Raw genomic sequence first — 21746 nt, 5'->3', positions numbered from 1 at the left:
AACTTCCAAATTTTTAAAAACATGGACCAGGAATAAAATTCCTAGATTTTAGACTCATCAACTATCAAAGAAAATAATAGTATTGATTATTACAACTAGTTCATTAATTCTAGCACCAAAAATAATAGTAATTGAGGAGCTCACAACCCCTAAGTTTCCTTTGCTTGGTGCTAGTCTAATAACACAAGCAACCACTTTGACTCTCGCTTGGTCTAGTTGACCTCGCTTTTATATTTTCAAAATATTAGTACCTCCAAGACAATAACATACATCAAGACTTATCCAAAACATGTTATCTAAATTAGTTTACCCTATGTCACATTTCTATAGGAGAACTAACCAACCTAGCTAAGGAAGAGAAAACATCATTCTCACACTATTTTGTAATTAAATGACATATATTTTCATAGAATATTCATTTTGATCTTGAAAAGTAATTACACACACATTTTTCTAAAATAATCATAAACATCATGTTCTTGAACATCAAATTCTTTAGAATGTTTGCAAATTAAACTCAAAATGCAATGACAAAATAGACCATATTTTGGTCTCATCATCCATTTGGTGTCTACTTTCCCTATGGCTTCTTTGGAACTATATATCATCTTAAGATGTGTACAATATTTTAGTCCAAAAGCCAATAAAATCAAGGATATAGATGGTAAGGTCATCATTAGCCTTGAGCCATTGATTATTAAACAAATCTTTAAAGATCATCAAAAGGAAAAGTGTGTGGATCTATCAAAAGAGATGTCTTTGGAGTTATGGAATGAGAAGAAGGAAGATTATTAGAAGTACATAAATGCATATTGGTTGGAAATTAGAAGAAATAATATTTTAGGATGACCCAAAACCATTCACAAATCTAACTTCAAACCCAAATGTAAGGACTTGGCTACTCTCCTTAGTAATCAAATATTATAGTGACTTCAAGTCATGGATGCACAAATTCAATTTCCAAATCTTTGATAATGAAGAACCTATCTTTTGGGGAGAGATTATTAGTACTACCCTTTGTGAATAGTTTCTTGACATGGGAACCTCAACATTATTTTACATGAACTACTACTTGGTCTACATAGCTACATCCATGGGATCTTTCTTAGGGCTTTCAAACAAAGGAGATTGATTGTAAATTCCTATTTGGGAATAGTATGATCAAATCATGTTGGAGCATAAAAAATACCACTATAGGAGAGTCCAAGATGTATTTTTTGGACATTTTAGGTATTATTTTAATAAACAATTGGTAATCAAGAGAGTATTAGATGAAGCTTGGAATAAAGTAAATCAATTTGGAGTTATCTATTTACAGTTTCCAACTTTCACTTATTTGAGAGTTGTCTCTTTCAAAGGAGAGTCATATATTCTATTGAGATATGCTACTAATAAAATCATATTGATGGAGTTGTATAGACACCTCATAGAAGTACAGTCATATCAAAATACTCAACACATGCCAGGATTTGGTATCATTAGAACTAAGTCATTGGTAGTTGGTCATTATATGATTAATTCAGTCCACAAGGAAAAAAATATGGAGGCAAAAAATCTATCTTATCACATTGAAGAAGTCAAAATCTAAGTATGATTTTGATAATCAAGGAATGCACTCAATGATCAAAAGAACATTTACCCATGTTTATTGTAGAGGACATATGGATTGGCATATGCACAAAACTAGACATCATGAGGATAGACTACTGCAAGCTCACATTGTTGAATATCATTGATCTTAACATGGTCAAAATCCCATCCAATCTCCATATTGAAGATGATGACAATATTCTTGATTTAGAATACCATCATGTTGTATTTGTCAAGAAGTTCCCATTTTACATACATTGGCAACATATAGAAGGTGTATCTATCTTTGATAGATTTCAATCTATTTTGGAAAACATGAAGAAATGGTTAAAGATCAAAGGTCTAAAGAGGGTGAATCCAAAGCTCGGGTAGACTGTGGTAGTTTTGGACCACTTAGAAGGAAATCCCAACTAGAAATCTCAAGAAAAGATGGTACATCTTACTCCTTTTGAGATAAATCCCTCAAGATTAAGTTAAAAGATAGAAAGGAGTCTAAATCATCTCCAAAACCCTCACAAGAACTCTACAAGATTGATAATTTATAGAGTAATTTGGAGAAGACCCTGATGAGGAAGATGAAGAGGAAGGAGGAGAGGTTATGATCACATCCCCTTGATCAATAAACCATCAGAGTCCATCTATTCAGGAAACACCTTTTCTAGATTTCATAGATGATGAAGTGGATTTATTCTTGACTTTTTTCACACCTATCATCCCTATTTTAGAAGTAAAAACATTAGCACTTCCTATCTCTTTAGAAGCTCCTATTCTCATGAATGAGCCAATCAGAGAATTTGGGAAATGTGTTTGAATATTTTTGAACACTTAGGAAAGGTCAAATTTCCTAACTCGATACTTAAATGTTTGGATTGGAAGCATTCATGGCAGAATCTTCTCATTAGGAACCTCTTAGTATAGTTGTGTAAAATAACACATGCTTAGTTACAATAAAGATACAATCAAGATTGATGTCAATAGTTGCCACTATCCTTGATTGGGCATATAAAGGTTTTAATTTTCCTACATAGTTGGGCAAGATCACTATAAAGAGAAGGAAGCTTGTGCTACCCTAAATAATCTTCCTATTAAGAAAGATAAGTCTAAATCTTTGAAAGATGAGATTTTTTAAAGAATTATAGTGGATTTTGAAAAGAATAAGTTTTTAGAGGTTTCTAAACCATTGGTGGAAAAACTAGTTGAAGAACTTAACTGTTCAATTTACAAGTTCACCAAAATTGAACTTGGTAAGCAGTCACAGTTGATTTGTCTACAAGATGTACTTGTTGATGTATCAAAGAGAAATCATGAGTTATGAGAGAAGAATTAACTCAAGCAAGAGGTTTCTCACTTAAATGAGTTCATTCAACAATAGTCTTCACAATATGTAGTCACTACATCTCAAACACCCTAGGAGAAATAGATAATGGAAGTAGAAAAGGCTTGGTTTGGATAATTATCTTTGAAGGAGATCAGGCCATTAAAGATTGAGTCAAAATTAGTGAAAGTATCAAAGGTATTGAAGAGATTTTACATGACCTAATTGCATCTTTTAATTAAGAAGATAACACATTCAAGGAAATTGTGCGTGATTGGGTTGAAATCACCAATTCTAATTTGGGAGAGAAGGTGGCATGTAATGTTGTCCTATCTTGCAAATTGTTCTACATATGTCACAAAATAATGGGTTAGAAGGAAGAGATGATAAGAAATCTTATAAAAAAGTTGAAGGAAGCCTTAGAATATTGTCATTCAATTGAAATTAAGACCATATGCAATTTGGAACAAATAGGATGCCAAGTTATTACTAAACATGACAACTTGGTCATAATGAAGGAAATGACTTGAAAATATACAGTCAAAGTTAATGCTAATCTAATTTCTAAAGAATTTGGTTCACATGCAATGAATAGATTATCTTTGTGCAAATTATTAGCAAAGAATCTATAGGATTCTCTCATGGAAAATTACAAAGTTATAAAATCAGCATATGTCGACGCAATCAAAATAGAATCTATATCAAAGATATTGGACATACCAAATCTTTCTATAGTGTGTGATGTCATAATCTAGTTCAAGATAGTTAAGAACTATCATTATGATTGTTTCAACCTTTCCCATTTTCTTCTTTCTTTCCTTTTTCATAGTTGTAGATTGGAGAGGATGTATTGCATGAATTTGTGTAATTACATGTAATTCAATTTACATGTCCTTATGATATGTAATCCTATAATTTCTCTTTTTTAGTTAGATAAGGTCAAAGTTGGTTGAGTTTCTCCCATTTTTTCCTCCTTTTTATTAACTCGTTTACTTATATAAAGGAGTGCCCCTCATTATAAAGATCATATTTTATTCTATGCAAGAAATCTCTAGAGAAAGCATGCAAGCATAACTTTGTGTTGAGAAATGTTCTACAAATGCCACAAATAATGGGTTAGAAGGAAGAGATGCTAAGGAAACTCATAACAAAGTTGAAGGAAACCTTAGAAGATTGTCATTCAATTGAAACTAAGACCATGTGAAACTTGGAACAAATAGGATGCCAAGTTATTACTAAACATGACAACTTGGTCACAATGAAGGAGATGACTTGAAAATATATAGTCAAAGTTAATGCTAATCTAATTTTTGAAGAATTTGTTTCCAATACAATGAATAGGTTATCTTTGTGCAAATCATTAGAAAAGAATCTATAGGATTCTCTCATGGAAAATTGAAAATTTGTAAAATCAGCATATATCAATGCAATCAAAATAAAATCTATATCAAAGATGTTGGACATCCCAGATCTTCCTATAGTGTGTGATGTCATCATCTAGTTCAAGGCATTTAAGAACTATCATTAGGATTGTTTCAACCTTTCCCATTTTTTATTTCTTTCTTTTTTCATATTTTTAGATTGGAGAGGATGTATTACATGAATTTGTGTAATTACATGTAATTTAGTTTACAAGTCCTTATGATATGTAATCCTATAATTTCCCTTTTTCAGTTAGATAAGGTCAAAGTTGGTTGAGTTTCTTGCATTTTTTCCTCCTTTTTCTTAACTTATTTTCTTATACAAAGGAGTGCCCCTCATTGTAAAAATCATCTTTTATTGTATAGAAGAAAGCTCTAGCGAAATCATGCAAGCATAACTTTGTGTAGTGCAATTTTGAGAGAATAATAAATAAAAATAAATAATTAAAGCCAAACTTTGATTAAATACAATTGTGATTAGTGCAAATTGGAAGCTTTTAATTTTACTTGCATTTGTTATTTGTGATTCATGTTGTTTTGTGTTTTTCATAATTGAGCATAAAGAGTTAAGAAGGAATTGGAGTTGAAGCCTTAACTAGGAGTGATTATGGTGATACATAGACTAGGAGTGTTGACTACAACTTGTGTCGACTTATTAATTCAAAAAAATAGTTCAATTTTTTGTACTTCTAGAAGTCGTTGTGCCTCAAAAATAAATCTTATTCTTATGGTACAATGGTACACTTTAAGCTAGCCTTTGAGTTGGTGTTGACTTATTAGTATCACTGCTTACAACTTCAAATAGATGTGTAGTTAGAGGTTTCATCTTACCCATTACTTACTTTGTAGGTAAGTGGATTTTTTTTTTGAAAGTTAAGGGGAAATAATTTTGATAACCCTTTCAAAATATCTCAATTTCTTGCTTACCTTGAGTTGATCTAAGGAATGATGAGAAGGGGGAGCCTTCCCTTCAAAGTAGAAGAGGCTCTATCTCATACTTTGTGGCTGGTCTACCTATTTTGTGACTAAATTTAATTCAAAATATCAGTTGTGAAATATTCACCCAATAATTCTTCTAAAATTTTGAGCTCAACTCAATATTTTTATCTTCTAAAACATATTCTTATCAAAACCTTTCTGATGAATGTGGTGCAATGACAACAATGGAAGGAAAAAAATCTCCAACTACCATAGGAGGCTAAAAAACCATCATTTCTATAATTTCAATTTAATATAGCCTCATATATATAGTATGTTTAATTTAAAAGAATCAATGCTCAATTGTTCAAAAACTCCTTGTTTGTTGAATATTTTGTCATTGATGTCAAATGGTAAAGTAATATATGATTCAAATGAAATGCTTGTGAAGTTACTGATTAATCATCAAATCTTCATTAGCTGATTGGCTGTTTGGTTGAACTTCCTAGTTTTATGGCTAAACTACTTGGTTATCTAGTTGAGCTACTTGGTTGTGCTTGAGCTATTTTGTTATTTTCTTGACCTATTTGGTTGTCCACTACACCATCTTGGTTGTCTACTCCTTTGTACCAAGTTAAAATATCTTCAACGTTACCATTTGATCTCATTAAAACAACATTGATTCTTGGTGTAGGAGAACCCATAATAAATCAATATCAAATCTTAGATCCAACTATAAAACCTTGGATCTCAATATACAACATCAGAAAGATAAATCAATAGGCATCTAGACCAAATTGCATGTCCTAGTTCCAAGATTGGCATTGTTATAAGCCCTTGGTCAACTATGGTCAAAGATGGTCAAAGGGCCTAGAATCTTAGGATTTTGGATCATTTCATGTTTTATCATGTTTAGGACATATTTGGGTCATTAGGTTTAAGTATTCATAACTCTTTCTCATAAAGTGCAAAATGTGCAAAAATACAAAATTGCTTGTTGTAAATCAAAGAAAAAATTTCCCCAATGGCCATAACAAGTTTGAAATATTTTTATGAACTTTGGAAGGCCTATAATAATCCCTTTCAGGTGGGTGATAAGTAGAGATGATGTACTTTCAATTTTCAATCAATAACGATACCATGTTTTTATTGCAGACATCCTGTTATTTTGTATCATACGAATTTGTACAAATTCTTCCAAAGTTTGAGACCTACATTTTTAGATAGGTGGATGAAGTAAATTTCTAATGATTCTACTTTTAAGTCTCCATATGTTCCCTATCTCAAGATACTCACATTTTGGTATAAGTAGGCCCAGATTTCTTGCTAACCTAGGGTTTTGAAACATTTTTAAGCATAGAAGAGGATTTCACCTTGGGAATTTAATGACCTCTGGTAAAATCCTAGTATTATTTTAAGATGTAATTGGATTTAATTTTGTAATTTTAGGGTTCATTAAGAAACTTGATGCCCTAGGCATGCATTTCCGATGTGCATGCTAGGAAAAGGATGCAACATCTCCCACAACTCCAACTAGACTTTGCATCAAGGCTTGAAATAAAGTTTGTAACTTTTCTAGGGTTGTCCCCACATGTTCCCATCATTTTTTTAAGGATGGAGTCCTAGAACATGTACTTCATTTGTAAATGGACGTCTAATTGCCCTAGTAGCCTAAGTGAGAAGTGAACAAAAGCCCAATTTTTTGTGTCATCAAACCTTGGTGTGTTAGTATGTTTTATAAGTCCCAAAAGGGTGTCCAAAAATAAAAATTTTCCTTAGGTTGTGTGCAGATATTTTCTTTAAAATGTAATTCTCATAAAAAGAGCTACTAGTCTTTTTCGATGGTTTAACAAAACAACTATTTGGAAAAACTTACATAGTTTGCATTGTTTGATGTAATTCATGAACTAAATAGACTATTCCCATATTTTGGATTCCTCCATGGTCATTTGAAGAAGTTTAAGGTTGTTTTCCTAAAATTGGTCAATTTGTGCATCATAAGAAACTTGTGATAAGTTGTCTTGATTATAGGGTTCCCTAGTGATTAGGGTTTTCCTTGTTTGGGTGTAGGGTTGTGATAACCTTGTATCATCCTTGTAGCACTTGTGATAGGTGCTTTCACATTGATCATCTTTACCAAGATATTTGGTTGAAGGACCTCAGTGAAGAGGGTTTTTGGACCAGTTGATCACCTTGTGATCAATCTCACTAGGCTCCATTGCATTAAGTGGTATCAAAGTCATGGCTCTTACTGAAGAAGAGGAAGAAATACCTTCTAGGGTAACAAATTCCAAACTATCAAAAGTAGTAAGGGAGCAAAGAGAAACCAATGCTTCTCTTGCAAAGAGGTTGAAGGAAGTCGAAGACACATTGGACAAAAAAGGAGGTACATAGTCTGAAGAAGATTAGAATATAGAGATTGAAGATCTTAATGAAGATGATGAAGTGTTTGCTAAACAAAGGCCTCTCTTGAATGCTCTCAAATCCATGGAAAAAATAACCATGGAGGGGAAGTTGGAATTGCTAACTTTCAATGGAAAAATAAATGTTGATGTAGCATTGGATTGGATGTAAGCCCTAACTAGTTTCTTTGAGTGTGAAGACATTCCAGAGAAGCAGAAGGTAAAGATGGAAAAGTCCAAGTTGAAGGGGGAAACCCTAACTTGGTGGAACTTCATCCACACAAAAAGGGTGAAGAAAGGAAGAAACATGATTTCTTCTTGGGATATAATGGTGGCACTAGTCGAGGAAACATATGTGCTTGAAGAATATGGTGTACAACTCCATAGGAGGAAAAAAAGTTTAGAGCAAAAGGATCTCGATGTTAGTTCCTATATAGAGGAGTTCTTAAAATTTTGTATGAAGACCAACATAGTAGAGGATAAAGAAGAAAAATAGCAAGGTACATGAATGGCCTTAAGATTTCCATTACTAGTACATCTTAGCAAATATGTGACTATGTGACTAAAAATTTTAGTCACACCACTAAAATGTATAGTCATGTGACTAAAATTGATCACATTCTACTATTTCTTTGTAATTTACAAGCATAGGTGAATAAATAAGTGACTAATTTGATCATTGGGTAAAATCACAAGATCAACCAAATAGAAGTGAGTAAATAAACTACCAAATAAATGACTAAATAGGCAATTGGATATTTGTCACTAATAATTAGTTAGCTAATCACAAGTGACTAAATAAGTTATTAGATAATTAGTCATTTGTACTTTCTCTCTTCACTTTCTTTAAGGTTTATTTATTAGTGGATTAGGTTAATTTTATTTTCCATAACTCATTCATGACACTTGAACTTTATTTTCCTCATACTAATCATGGTTTCACTTTGCATCTTCCTAAATATAAGAGGCTTTTTGTTATGTAAGATAAACTTTAATTATTTAGGTAGGTTTTGTGCTAATGAATCTTTGCTATTTACATGCTAGGGTTGTGAATGTATAAGTTATTATGTAGTTGGTTGTCCATTATTAACGAGTTATCACATTATTTTGTTCTTAAGGGCCAACCTCCTAGTTTTTGGCTACATTGATATTTGAAAACAACACATTAAATTTATATATTTAAATAAATAATAACTATAGTTATTTTGTTAGCATATAAAATATATAGTGTCAACATTGACTCTTAGGTTTTATTAAAAACTATTATAAAAGATTGAAATTATTTTATTTGTCTTGATTTATTTTAATTTAAGTTATATACAAAAAAGAAAAGCTAAAGATCAATTAAAATAATTAATAACAACTTATTCTATAACCTATTTTTAGCTATCATATCAAAATAGTTTCCATAAAATCCTAAGTTACCCCAAAAAATATTTTATTATAAATAATAGTTGAATATAATTACAAAAATTTAAATAAGATTTTAAACTACAACTTAATAAGAAATTTTTATATAGGTTTAAATTGTTAAAATATCTTTATCTATAATTTATTTATCCATACACTTTTTTGATGGAAAGCTGGGCACACAAATTGTCATGAGTTTTGGAGGGAAGGGTGAAAGATAAAAATTTTCTCTCTAACTCATACGATTTCCTTGAGTAATTAATTTTGTTGAAGAAAAAGCTCTAGTTTTTGAAGTTGCACGATGTACTCTGCATTGAACTCTTGGAGGAAAAAATCACCATAAAGATTTAAGGAAACATTAGCTAGGATGATTGAGTTCATGACTATTTTTTGTTTGAAGGAATTTATTTTCATTGTTTAATCAAAATTTCATTGGGGATGACACCAATATGAAGAAGAGATATCTCCATTTTTGGAGTTTATTTTTGTTGTGAAACTTGCTATGAAATTTGGAGAGGATGATAATTGTTTTATTATTTAGATGATGAATTTTTGACTACCATAACTCATGGCTAGGAAGGCTCCAAATGGAAGGCATAACCCTAGTTTTGCATTCAACTTTCATGGTTGCATAGCATGGATAACAATGAGTTCTTGCATAATCACATTTCAAGGGAGTAAATTAGTAGATTTTTTAGGTACATAAATGAGTTACAAGTTTATAACAAGAAAACCAATGGAGGAAAAATGGACATCAAGGGAAAAAAGACAATCAAATAAATGTTATTACAATTTTTTGGTATTAAAGGGAATGTTTCTGTACTAGATTAATACATATGGAAAATCAGTAAAAGTACCCCAATGAGGAAATAAGATTTTGATAAGAGGAGATAGTAAGATATGATTTCAATTATAGATTTTAAGGAGAGCCCACATTTCAATGACAACACCAGACCAAGAAGTTTTTTTATTCAGAAAGAGGTAAGATTTCAAAGAAACTCACAAGGCCTAGTGCATTTATACATTTCTAAATATTTCCATGCATTGTTTAAGGTTTTTATCATGGAACTTCAATCTTTTATTAAAAATCTATAAGGTTTTCAAATTTAGAGTTTATTTTTAAATCTAGATCACTTTTTTTTTTTTTTTTTCTCTCTATAGAGTATTATACTTTTTTTTTAGTCACATGACCATTTTTTCCAAACAAAGATCTATATTATTTGTAAAAATATTTTTTCCCTAACCTATTACTTATAAAAAAAAAACCCAAAACTAAAATTAATATAGAATATTTTCTAAAAAGAACAAAATAATACATGGCATAGAAATAGAAGAGTTCAAGACAACTAAATTACAATCTAATTTAAATCAAAGCTTTGGTATTGACATATATGTAACTATGTAAAAATTATCCCCTAATGATTACAGCCTAAAAAAAGTGCAAGATATGCATCAATTCCTCTCTATGGTTTGTTGAATATGCTTTGTAAGCTACCCATGCCTATCTTTTTTACTTCTTCCATAGGAATAAGTAATTTTTTAGATACTAATTTTAGTATGAACAAGGAAAAGCTATGAGATTAGCATAGAAAAACTAAATAATGAATCATGATGACTTGATTTGAAGCCCTATATCCCTAGATCTAAAGCATATGCAAGGCATTGCAATAAGATCACCTCAAATTAGTACAAGAACCAAAATCACAATAATTATGTGTGATGTTCCTTATTGGGACATTATAATTCATTTTAAATCATAAATTCTCCCAATATCTTTCTTCTCAGCCCTAATAACCTGAAAATGAACACATCAAGAAAAACTTTTAGCAATCAATACTGAAATAAATTGTTCTCTATATTATCTCTACCATGACAAGCCTACTTGGGCTCTATAGTTCTAGATAAGCCCCACCATTATCAATCATAGATTTATGACCCTTATTCAATTGAGTAGGGTAAAGAATGGAATTACCATCTTCATCTTCACTTTACAACTTGATAGTGGCTTGAAATCAAAAGTGCTACTTTTTAGACTAATTTTAGTGGATTGAAAAACTTTTCCATATTTGCAATGGATTCTAGTTCCTTCACCCCTTCTCTCATGATGGGTCTTTCAGTTGCCAATTCCTCAACACATCTAAAAGTCAAATTTCAAGAACTCCCCAAATACTTTTAGGTTGTCTTCTCTTAATGTAGGGTCCATTAACTTCTCTTCAAAGTATGAAATTCTATACCACTAGTTCCCAAGGCACTGTTCATTAGTCAAGCTAGGTATTTGTCTCCTTTGATGGGGATGCATTTTATAATGAGCTCCAACAAAACTATACCAAAACTATACACAACACTTTTCTCACAAAATTATTGGGTCATGTAGTACTTTATATCTAGGTATCTTTGCACCATATATAATTCCATATGAAATTAGTTATTCAAATCTTTATTTTTTCTACGCTATCATCTAATATTTTTCAAAAGTAAGCATCCTTTAAAATATTTATAAAAATATAACTTCATCAAATAAACTATACAATGTATTATTTAATAAAAGGGACTACAAGGCTATGCCTTAGAAAGCCTAATCACAATAGAAATATCTATGAACAATGCACATAAATTCCTCACCTTCCATTTTCCTTTAACTTTTTCCATTTTTTTTCCCTTTATTTGTGTTTGGAAAATTGTATAAAAAAATTAGCAACTAATGACAACTAGGAGTATGAATAGATGAACCAATTTAGGTAGATTAATCTGTTATAAACTATAATTAGGTAGGACAATTATTACAATCTCAAAATTTGAGGACTTGTACAGTCTTACAAGATGAGTAAATATGAATAATGGTCAAATAAGAAGTACAATCAATTTTATTTTTTAGTCTTCCATCAATGGCCTATCATAAATATTTTTGCGCTTCAATTTTCTTGACTTCTCTACATTCACTAGTTTTTGTTGGAGTGGTTGATGTAAGAAATATGATAATTGATGAATATGCCAACTACATCAGCCCCCAACATTACATAACTATAAGGTCAAGCATTTTATTTTTTTCTAAAATGGAACTTATTATGTTTTACATTTGAATAAAAATGTTTTATTTTGAGAAATCAATTGACCCTTATTAAACATAATCTCATCTTATGATTAATTGAAAGGATAGAGAGTGGAATAAAACAAAGGTTTTTGGATGGTATGGTCCTATCCAATTGGGGAATGAATCACTAATTAACCTGCAAAATAGTAACTAACTAAAAATATGTCTATTCTCTTCTAGGCCAAAATCACTATAACAATTTAGGAAAGAATGGAAAAGAAAAAGGTAATATACAATCTAATGATCTCAACTATCTCCTAACAGGTTATGGCTGCATTCAAGGATCCTTTTACCATAATAATGCATTCCAAGCCAAAATTTCTTCCTTGCATCATTTTGCATCAATATAAATTCTTTCAGAGTAATTGTGTTGGCCCTTTGATATGTGTCAGTGTGCAAGAACATCTTTTTGCATTCCTTACCACCATCTCTAGATGGATATGATCACCAACAATTTGAATTTATTCTTCCATGACTCAAAAACTAAAAGTAGCGTCACAAAATCTACCCTCGGTGAGATCAAAATCTCATATATAGTTGATAGAAAATGAAAACCTTATTCACTTGCCCCTATTACAGATTAATTAACATGATTATAATTAGTTCTTAGATCAAACTCAACCTCATTTCATTATTTTATGAATCAAGAACTTCTATTAGAAATAATAAATTCTTGCACATGGTTATCTATCCCTAGTCTCATCATATTTGCTGAAAGAATATTCAGAGATTCTTAATTTCTATAGCTTAAGTAGAACTCCATGATCTTTAGGAATAACTTAGCACTAACATACTCCAAGAAATTAGATTTTATTTGACCAATATCTACCAAAGTATCCCCTTTCTAGATTTTGATTGACCACAACAAGAATCTATGTCTTGTTCCAACTCATTTTTTATATTACGATTGACGCTTTTCAAAAAATTATAAGAATACAAACATTTTTAGCATGAAGAAAAGAAAAAGTTATAAATTAAATCAATATTAATAATAAAATAGTGAGTTAACTCACAATTTGTATATGGAAATGAAATTGAGGATATAATATGGAAGAGCACTAAAAATCCTTACTGATCAACATCTCCTATACAACACCTTTATGTTTCATGCTTGATATTGTATTACTAATTAGGTGGGGCACAAATTATACACCTGACTACTTCTTAATCAAACTCAATACCTTTTTTTTTCTATTAATCAATGGTTGTAGCATTTGGAGAAATTATGAAGTGCTATCTAATACAATTTCTTGCCTAAGATTTAGTCTTATGTTATAGTAGGGATGTACAATCCATCTTATTCAAACTTGAGACCTTGTACTTCTTTATACTATTATAAATTTATATCTCCTTTTTCTTGTGAGAAAAAAACATTAAAATCTAAACCATTTTCATGGATGCATCTCATTATGTGTTGATCTAACACTCTCAAGATTGATTTGGAGATGTGTGGGTTCTTCTTGATGTGTCACAAAAATTTGGTGGCTTTTTACCCCAACTAAAGTAATGGATGTATAAGGGACCTAACTCCTAGATATCTCCTTGTAAAATGATAGCGTGCATGTTTTACGACATATCTTGGCAAAAAATGGGTTCCTACATGTATAGGAATAGAAATTGAACTATTTTGGAAATGACAAAGTTTGACAATGAATGTTTTTCTCCTCAAGTTTTTCTCCTTTAAGTGTGAGTCATCCCAAATATTGTGTTTCTTCTAGCACCAATGGACACATTGTTGGGGATTGTGATTTCTATGAAAAGTTGAAGAAAGGTCACAAGTGTCCTTAAATATAACTGATTCTAGTATTTCAATAACAATGTCTTAGTTACCACATGTTGCAAGTTAGATGTGGATTGAAGTGAGATGTAATGGTAGCACTTCTGAGGTGATCTATCTTTTGCAATGGGGAAAAATATCTATAACTATGGGGTCACAATAACATTCAACTTTTCTATTAAAAAATTATTTGTGACAAATCATGCTTATTCATAAAATAGCCAATTCCTGAATATTGAATTCCAATAAATGGAAAGCATTGTAGAGGCTATTAAAACCCAAAGAAACATATTTTTTGCGTTCAATAATGAACTTAAAAGTCAAATTCAACATTGCTAATATGCTGGATGTGGATAAAGCCAAGGATAGCACTATGGAGCAGGATTTGACGAATGCCTAGGATCATAAGGCAGAAGAGCAACAAGAGTGCGTCGAAGCTGCCCAGACCATGCTCGAGATGGAGAAGTAGTCTGCTAGGTTGTGTCTCTGTCCTTTGGTTTTTGTTTCTCTTGGCTTTGGCTTTTTGTCTGGTCTCTATTTTTTTGGTTGGTTCTCTGGCCTTTTTAGTGGGCAGTTGTTTTGAGCTGGGCCTTTGGGCTTATTTTCAGCCGTAAGGCTTATGTTTTGGCTGGGCATTTTTTTCGCTTATTTTCAGCCTTTCTTGTTGTTAAACTTATGGGTTTCAGGACCCCTTAAAACCTGTTTACCTTATCAAAAACATTGCTAATATGCTTACTCATTTTCATTTGCTACTTATTGGTTTCATTTCTTTCACATGTACCAAGCATGTGAGGTGTATAAGGAAGTATGAGGATTGTTTCTAAAAATTGCTAAGAATTATTTCTACCCATTTGTTATTATAGCATGTGTTGTGGGTCAAACTATTTTGAAACAATTGATACATGATTGGAAAAAGGGATGATTCTAGTATCTAATTCATCCATTTTGAGAATTTTTTATCCATCAAAGTCATTAGGAGGTGATTGTCTTAGAGTTTTGATCTGATTGTCATTATCTCAGTATTTACCAAAATAGAATTATCTAGTTGAATCTTCATCATCAAATCATCTAAGCTTTGTGCAGAGTATTTAGCAAGGAGGAAAGTATGGTTCATCAACTGCATGTGACAAAAACTCTTAGTCTTCTTTAATTAATAATTTTGGAAAATTTATGCTAGAAGCTTACCTTTTAAACACTAGGATGGTGTCTGAACCAATTCATAAGAATGCACATTATACTAGTTCAATTCCTCAAGCTGTCAAGTCCCCTAGCTGATAGACAGAATTATGGAGTGAATACATCCACATTCAGCCCTGCAAGGATCCAAGATTTTAATAAATTGTCATCAACTATGAATAATTATTGTGACCATGATCACACTTCTTCAAGCTATTCATTACACCTAGGAGACACTTTAGGTTATCTATTAGTGGAGGAAAATAATCTAAGAAAAGAAATGGATTCTCTAGAGGAGGTGTTTCCATCATATTCTACTAATTAGTAAACAAGTTCATCTTATACAATGAGAATGCATCTAGTGCACAAGAATTCCATTTTATAGTCAAGGCCTTCTCTTGTTAAAACTTTAACCAATGGTTAAACATCAATTATATTGAAAGATTTGGTTCTAAATTTGATCTTGGCTATCTTTGCTAAGTTTGGTCCTATTGATTACATAAATATCATGAAAGATGAATAGAACCTGAAAAAAGGTGGGGTAACTTTTACTATTTTTTAATAGTTTGATTCATAAAAATGTTTTAGGGTTGATACTGTCTTTATTAACTATTAAATTATCTATGTAGGATGTGCATTTGTTAATGAGATAAATGAATGCATTAGCTATTAGCAAATTACATGGAGCTTTCACAATGAAGGTAAATATTGTTTATTCAATTGCTAATATTTCCTTTGGTGGGTGCTTATTTTTGATATAGTCCTCAAATGTAAACTACATTTTAACCTTACAAAAATGTATTTTTTAGGGATGCAATCAACCTTTGATTGTATGGTTTGTAGAGCCTAAAAGAATCAAAATTGGAGATGCAAGGTTCAAACTTCTATTTATCTTGTCACCTAAAACATGTTACATCAATATGTATCTTGTTATACTAGTGTATTCCCAACTTATTTTAGGTGTTAATTTTTTGTTATATTATCTAGAAATGGCTCTATGTATAGAGGATTAGGCTTTGGTGTTGCATAGTAGAGGCCATTTGGATCCAAGTAAGCTATTAGTAATTTATTGTGTTTGAGTTGGAGGCTTCAAATAATGTATTTAGTAGAATCATTTGTGTTGCTCATGTAGGCCTACCGTGAGTGGTGGAGGCCACATAGGAGGATAGGCTACACCTGGAAACTGGCAATCCATGGGTGTAGCAAATATGAAAATACCATCCCCACAAGTTGGATAACATCCATATGGTAGGCCATCAACTCCCAGTGGAAGATCATGAGTTATAGGAAGATATTCACCATTAGTAAGGCCATTTGAGTATTACTTTGTTGATATTATTTATATATATAATATATTATAAACATTTGGGAGTTTCTAGTAATCTTTTAAAGGAAAGTTGTATCATTGTTTAATATAGACATCAAGTGTGATGTACATGTTGGATCTATTGGTGGCCCCTAGATTTTAGTAAATGGCCCTACTGAAGGGCCTCTTCATGTGTTTGCTCCACTAGGAGGCTTTGCAAGGGTGACTACCCCTTCTCTATAATAGTTATTTTTTAGATTTTTCTTTTTCTTTTTAAATCAACCAATCATTATGATACATTTTAATTTGATAAGATTTGACAAGGATTTTCATTTTTTGGTTGCTTATAGAAATGGTTTAGATAGTATTTTGTTTATGGCATTTAGTGATTTTTTGGATGTTTTTCTTGACAAGGTTATAATTTATCTTCTTTGCAACATCAGATTCAAGTTCAAGGATGGTTACCACTAGTACAAAAACCACACCACATGCAACAATAGTTGTAGCCGCCATTCCAAAATCAACATCAATCCACACAATCTCATTCATGGTTACAAAAATTGTAGTGATTATTGAATTTACAACAATATGGTCAACATGTGCAATCCTTTCAACTGCATAACCAACAACCAACACAATCTTAATTACAAATGTAGGCCCAACCATATTTACAAAAATATCATCAACAAGTGCAACAACACTTACAACCACATGCACAACAACTCACACAATTTCCTTCACAATTGTAGGCCCAACAATATTTGCAATAGTATGGTCAATAGTTGCTTTCTTCACAACAACATGTTTGACAAACCCCATTTGGCCATGCACAAAATTTATAACAACTATCTAAATATGGGAAGTTTCATATTTCTCAACCTCTAATCTAGCCAAGTGTTGCTTCCTCTCTTTAGCAAATTCCTTTCCAAGATGAGCAACTATCACAACAATAGCTGGTGCAGCAACTATTACAATAGTAGCCCTCTAGTTAGCTATTACAATAGTAGGTGCCTATTGTGAAGAGTAATGTTCAACCCCAACAACACCTTTCATTTTAATAGTAGATCCAATTGCCTTTGTTACTGTAGGCTTCAACTCAATCCTAGCAACAACCACTCTTGATGCACCCTCAACAAAAGCAACTGTAGATAAACATTGTTAATAAATGTAATGACTCAAACTAGTTTAGTGAATGTGAAATATCTTAAGAATACTTATTCATGATTTTCATTTTTTAGGGTTATTATCAAGTGGCTCCAACATAATAATCTAGACTGCAACAAGTTAGTAATGCATTTATGACTTAGTTGTTGATTTATTTAGGACTTTTAATGTGGTATAATATTAACATTTTTATATGTTGTTGATAAAGCCATGAACATTCTCACCATAGTCGCAAGGAATTGTGACAACTAGCTCCACCAGTGTACTTTTTGTGTCTACTAAAACCAAGACTATTGCAGTTGTCACACCAGTTGGTACTCCTAGTTCTACACTACTAACTTGTGTCTAGACAAGGTATGCTTATCCAAAGGGATACAATTATTATTATAATAGTGTGACATGTGAAAGAAAAGTTTTAAGCAACATTCTTTTATTCAATCTTGTTAGCTTCACTTGAAACTTTGTGATTAATGTTGGACATTCAAATTATGCAACTTTCTTAGTAGAGGCCACTCTTTTAAGTTAAAATGCTATCATTTTAAAAAAAATGATACAGTTTATTATGGTTTCCAATTTATGTTATTTGGCAACTAGTAGTCATGTTGAAAAAAATTGAGCAACAAAAGCAACTACAACATCCTTGGCCAAAACTACAACAACCTCATCAACAATAATAGCCTCAAATGGTCCAACCCCAACAACAACAGTAGCCTTAGATGCAATAATCTAGTGCACAACAACAACCACAACTTCAACAAACCCAACAACAACATTAGCCTCAACTACAACAACCTCAGTAGCTTGTTCAACCTTAATTATCAACTATAAGTTTCCTTTTATATGATGTTCCATGTGGATGATAGTAGTAAAATATAACAGTAATTTGGTACTTAAAATTTTGATATGATTTTTTACTCGAACCTTTGTGTTAACCAATAAAATAGAGCAACTAAGTTTTTGATAATGTATAAAACCCCTTTAGGCTCTCTAACATGGAATCTTACAAGTTGTCACCTCCAAAGAATGTGGGTGGAATTAGTTGTCCAATTTTTAAAGATAATTTATTTTAACAATAGAAATATAATTCATGCCTATGGAACACTTTGCATGCTTATTTGTGCTCATTGATGTGGCTTCAAGGAAAATTTTGAATTTTTCTAATTATTGTTTTAGTGTTCTTGATACATTTTAACTTACTTCCTTTTGGCTACTATCACTCCTGAAAATAAAATCTTTTGTGCCTTATCTGTGTGTAATGTCATGTGGGCTTAGTAGTCACCATTTTATTTTGAAATGAAAAATATTTTATAATCAATTTTTTCATCTGTTCTTTCCTTAAAAAATAAGCATTTGTTTTGTGTAACTATATGGTCAAAGGGTGGGTGCAAAATCTGTAGCTATAACTGCATGTTTGATGCATGACCTTGGTAATGTTAGATCAAAATTTAAGGCAATACTTAAAATCATAAGTGGAAGATCAATGCTTGTACCTAAATGCAAGCACTTGACTATGTAGATATTGCAACCTAAATGGTCTAAGAAAGGCACAAATTCTTATGTATTCCTTGCAATACTTAATATAATGAAAGATAGGATTGAAAATAAATTCAAGTCATCTAGCTTTGGAACTCCTAATACTATAAATAAACTATTATAGATAAATATACTACTGGATATGCTACAAAATATACGCATACAATGCTATACACATTGTATGATTATTCTTCAAAGGGTGTTAGCTCAATGGAAGAGCACTTGCTTTTAAAATAGAATAAAGGCAAGGAGAATAATAAAAACTTCAAGCCCAAGAATAATTCTTGGAACAAGGGAAAAAATAGTGGAAATAAACCTACTAATAAAAATAAGGATTAGGGAGGACAAAGCTCTAAGGGAAACTATAGAGGAGGAATGTCTTTCAAAGGTAGAGGAAGAGGCAATGGCCCTCTCACATGATATAATTGTAATGAAGTAGGACACCATGTAGGAAAGTGCCCTAAAAAGAGAAACAATAATCAAGGGGAAAGAAGAGCACAAATTATGGAGGAAGAGAAATTTGATTTTAGAGAACTTGAACTTGAGGAAGGAGCATGTCTAATGATGAGGCAAGCATTTTGTAGATCCCTCACACCCAAGAGCCACCCCAAAAAAAATCTCTTTAGAACTAAGATCAAGAGCCAAGGCAATGTATGCAATTTGTTGATTGATTTAGGTTCTACTAAAAATCTAGTTTCTTTTGAAATGGTAGAGAAACTCAAACAATGTAAGAAACCCCACTCCTTTCTATGTCATGTCTCTTGGCTAAAAAAGGCTCAAAAACCCTTAGTAATATAAGAAGCATGGGTATAATTTTCTCTAGTAGATTTCAAGGATAAGGTACTTTGTGATGTTGTAGAAATGGATGGATCTCATATACTTCTAGGAAGACCCTGATAATATGATGTTGATGCCATCCACCATTGCAAGAAGAATACCTATTCTATAACTAAGAAGGGTGTAATCTTCACCATGAAGCCCATGCCCTATCCTAAAGTAGAACCCACTATTGTAACCATAAGGGAGAAAAAAATGATTAAAACCTTGAAGGAAATTGATGCCCAATGTTTTATTTTGGTCTCTAAGCCAAAGGAAACATAACTTATAAGGAGAATGATCCTATCCCTAAAAAAATACAAGATCTACTGCAAAAGTTTAGTTAGGTTACTGTTACTAATCTACCCACAAGCCTCCCTCCCATTAGAGATATTAGTCACCAAATTGACTTGATACTTGGCTCTTCCCTACCTAACAAGGTAGTCTATAAAATGACACCAACTCAACATGCTGAAATTGCCAAGCAGGTGAATGATTTGTTAGAAAAAGGCCTAATACAAAGGGGTTTAAGTCCTTGTGCTATTCGATCTATCCTCGCTCCTAAAAAGGATGGAAAATGGAGGTTGTGTACTGATAGTAGGGCCATCAACAAGATTACCATAAGATATGCATTCCCCATGCACATAATTGAGGATCTATTGGATCAAATAGGAGGAGCCTATCATTTCACCAAGATAGACTTTAAGTTTGGCTACCATCAAATTAGTATAAAACTAGGTGATGAATGGAAGAAATATTCAAAACTACCAAGGGTTTTTTTGAATGGTTAGTAATTCCCTTTGGGTTAAGCAATGACCCTAGCTCTTTTATGAGGCTTATGAATGAGATATTAATAGATTTTATTAGAAAATTTTTGTTATTTACCTTGATGACATACTAATATTCAATCATAGCAAGGAGGAACATCTTGATCATATGGAATAGGTACCAAGAATGCTTCATTAGCACAAATTGGTGATCAACTTGGAAAAAGCACATGTTTATGAAGAAGGAACTTGTGTTCTTAGGATTTGTGATCTCACAAGGTACCCTCAAGATGGACCCTAAGAACGTTGAAGCAATCATCAACTAGCCCCCACCAAAGAACCAAGGTTATGTAAGAAGCTTCCATGGTCTTTCCACCTTCTATAGGGAGTTTATCAAAAACTTCAAATCATGTGTGTGCACCCATGCTTGACACCATCAAAGGAGGAAAGAAGACTAAATTCACTTCAACAAAGGAAGCCAATGATGCATTTTAGTACTTGAAGAATAGAATTTTTCAATACCCAATCTTGGTTCTACCTAACTTCAATAAGTTTTTCACTATGGAAACTAATACAATAAATTTGGCTATAGTTGCAATCCTAAGTTGGGAAGGTAAGGTGGAAACTTTCTTTTTTAAGAAACTAAATGATGCTAAGAATTTTTTTTCAACTTATTAGTTGGAGATTTATGTCATGGTACAAGCCCTCAAGAAATGGAGACACTATCTAATCCCAAAGGAGTTTGTAGTATACATTGACAACCATGCATTGAGTTTCTTCAATTCTTAGGAAAAGCTATCTGTCAGACACTAAATTGGATGGAGTAGTTGCAGAATTATACTTTCAACAAAAAACATAAGAAAGGTGTTGCAAAAAAATTTGTTGATGCCCTTAATAGAAGGGTTGGTCTAGTTAAAGAGGTAAAACTATAAAGTGTGGGAATCAATTCCCACAAGCACTTATATGTTGATGATCTTGATTTTGCAAAAAAAATTCAAGTTGCACAGAGATGTTTGGAAGTTACCATATAGGTTTATCCAAATATTTGATTCAAAATGGA

General features: G+C 31.8%; 1 pseudogene; it reads left to right on the top strand.

Annotated features, from left to right (window-relative positions):
• Nucleotides 1-7485: 7485 nt before the first annotated feature.
• On the top strand, nucleotides 7486-17554 carry LOC149556926 (uncharacterized; annotated as a pseudogene).
• The last annotated feature ends 4192 nt before the right edge of the window (nucleotides 17555-21746 follow it).

Source organism: Cupressus sempervirens, chromosome 5 (assembly GCF_028749045.1).
Source record: "Cupressus sempervirens isolate cs-2001-9-10 chromosome 5, ASM2874904v1, whole genome shotgun sequence".
Lineage (NCBI taxonomy): Eukaryota > Viridiplantae > Streptophyta > Pinopsida > Cupressales > Cupressaceae > Cupressus > Cupressus sempervirens.
Note: the sequence above shows the minus strand (reverse complement) of the source record. Positions and strands in the feature narration are given on the sequence as shown.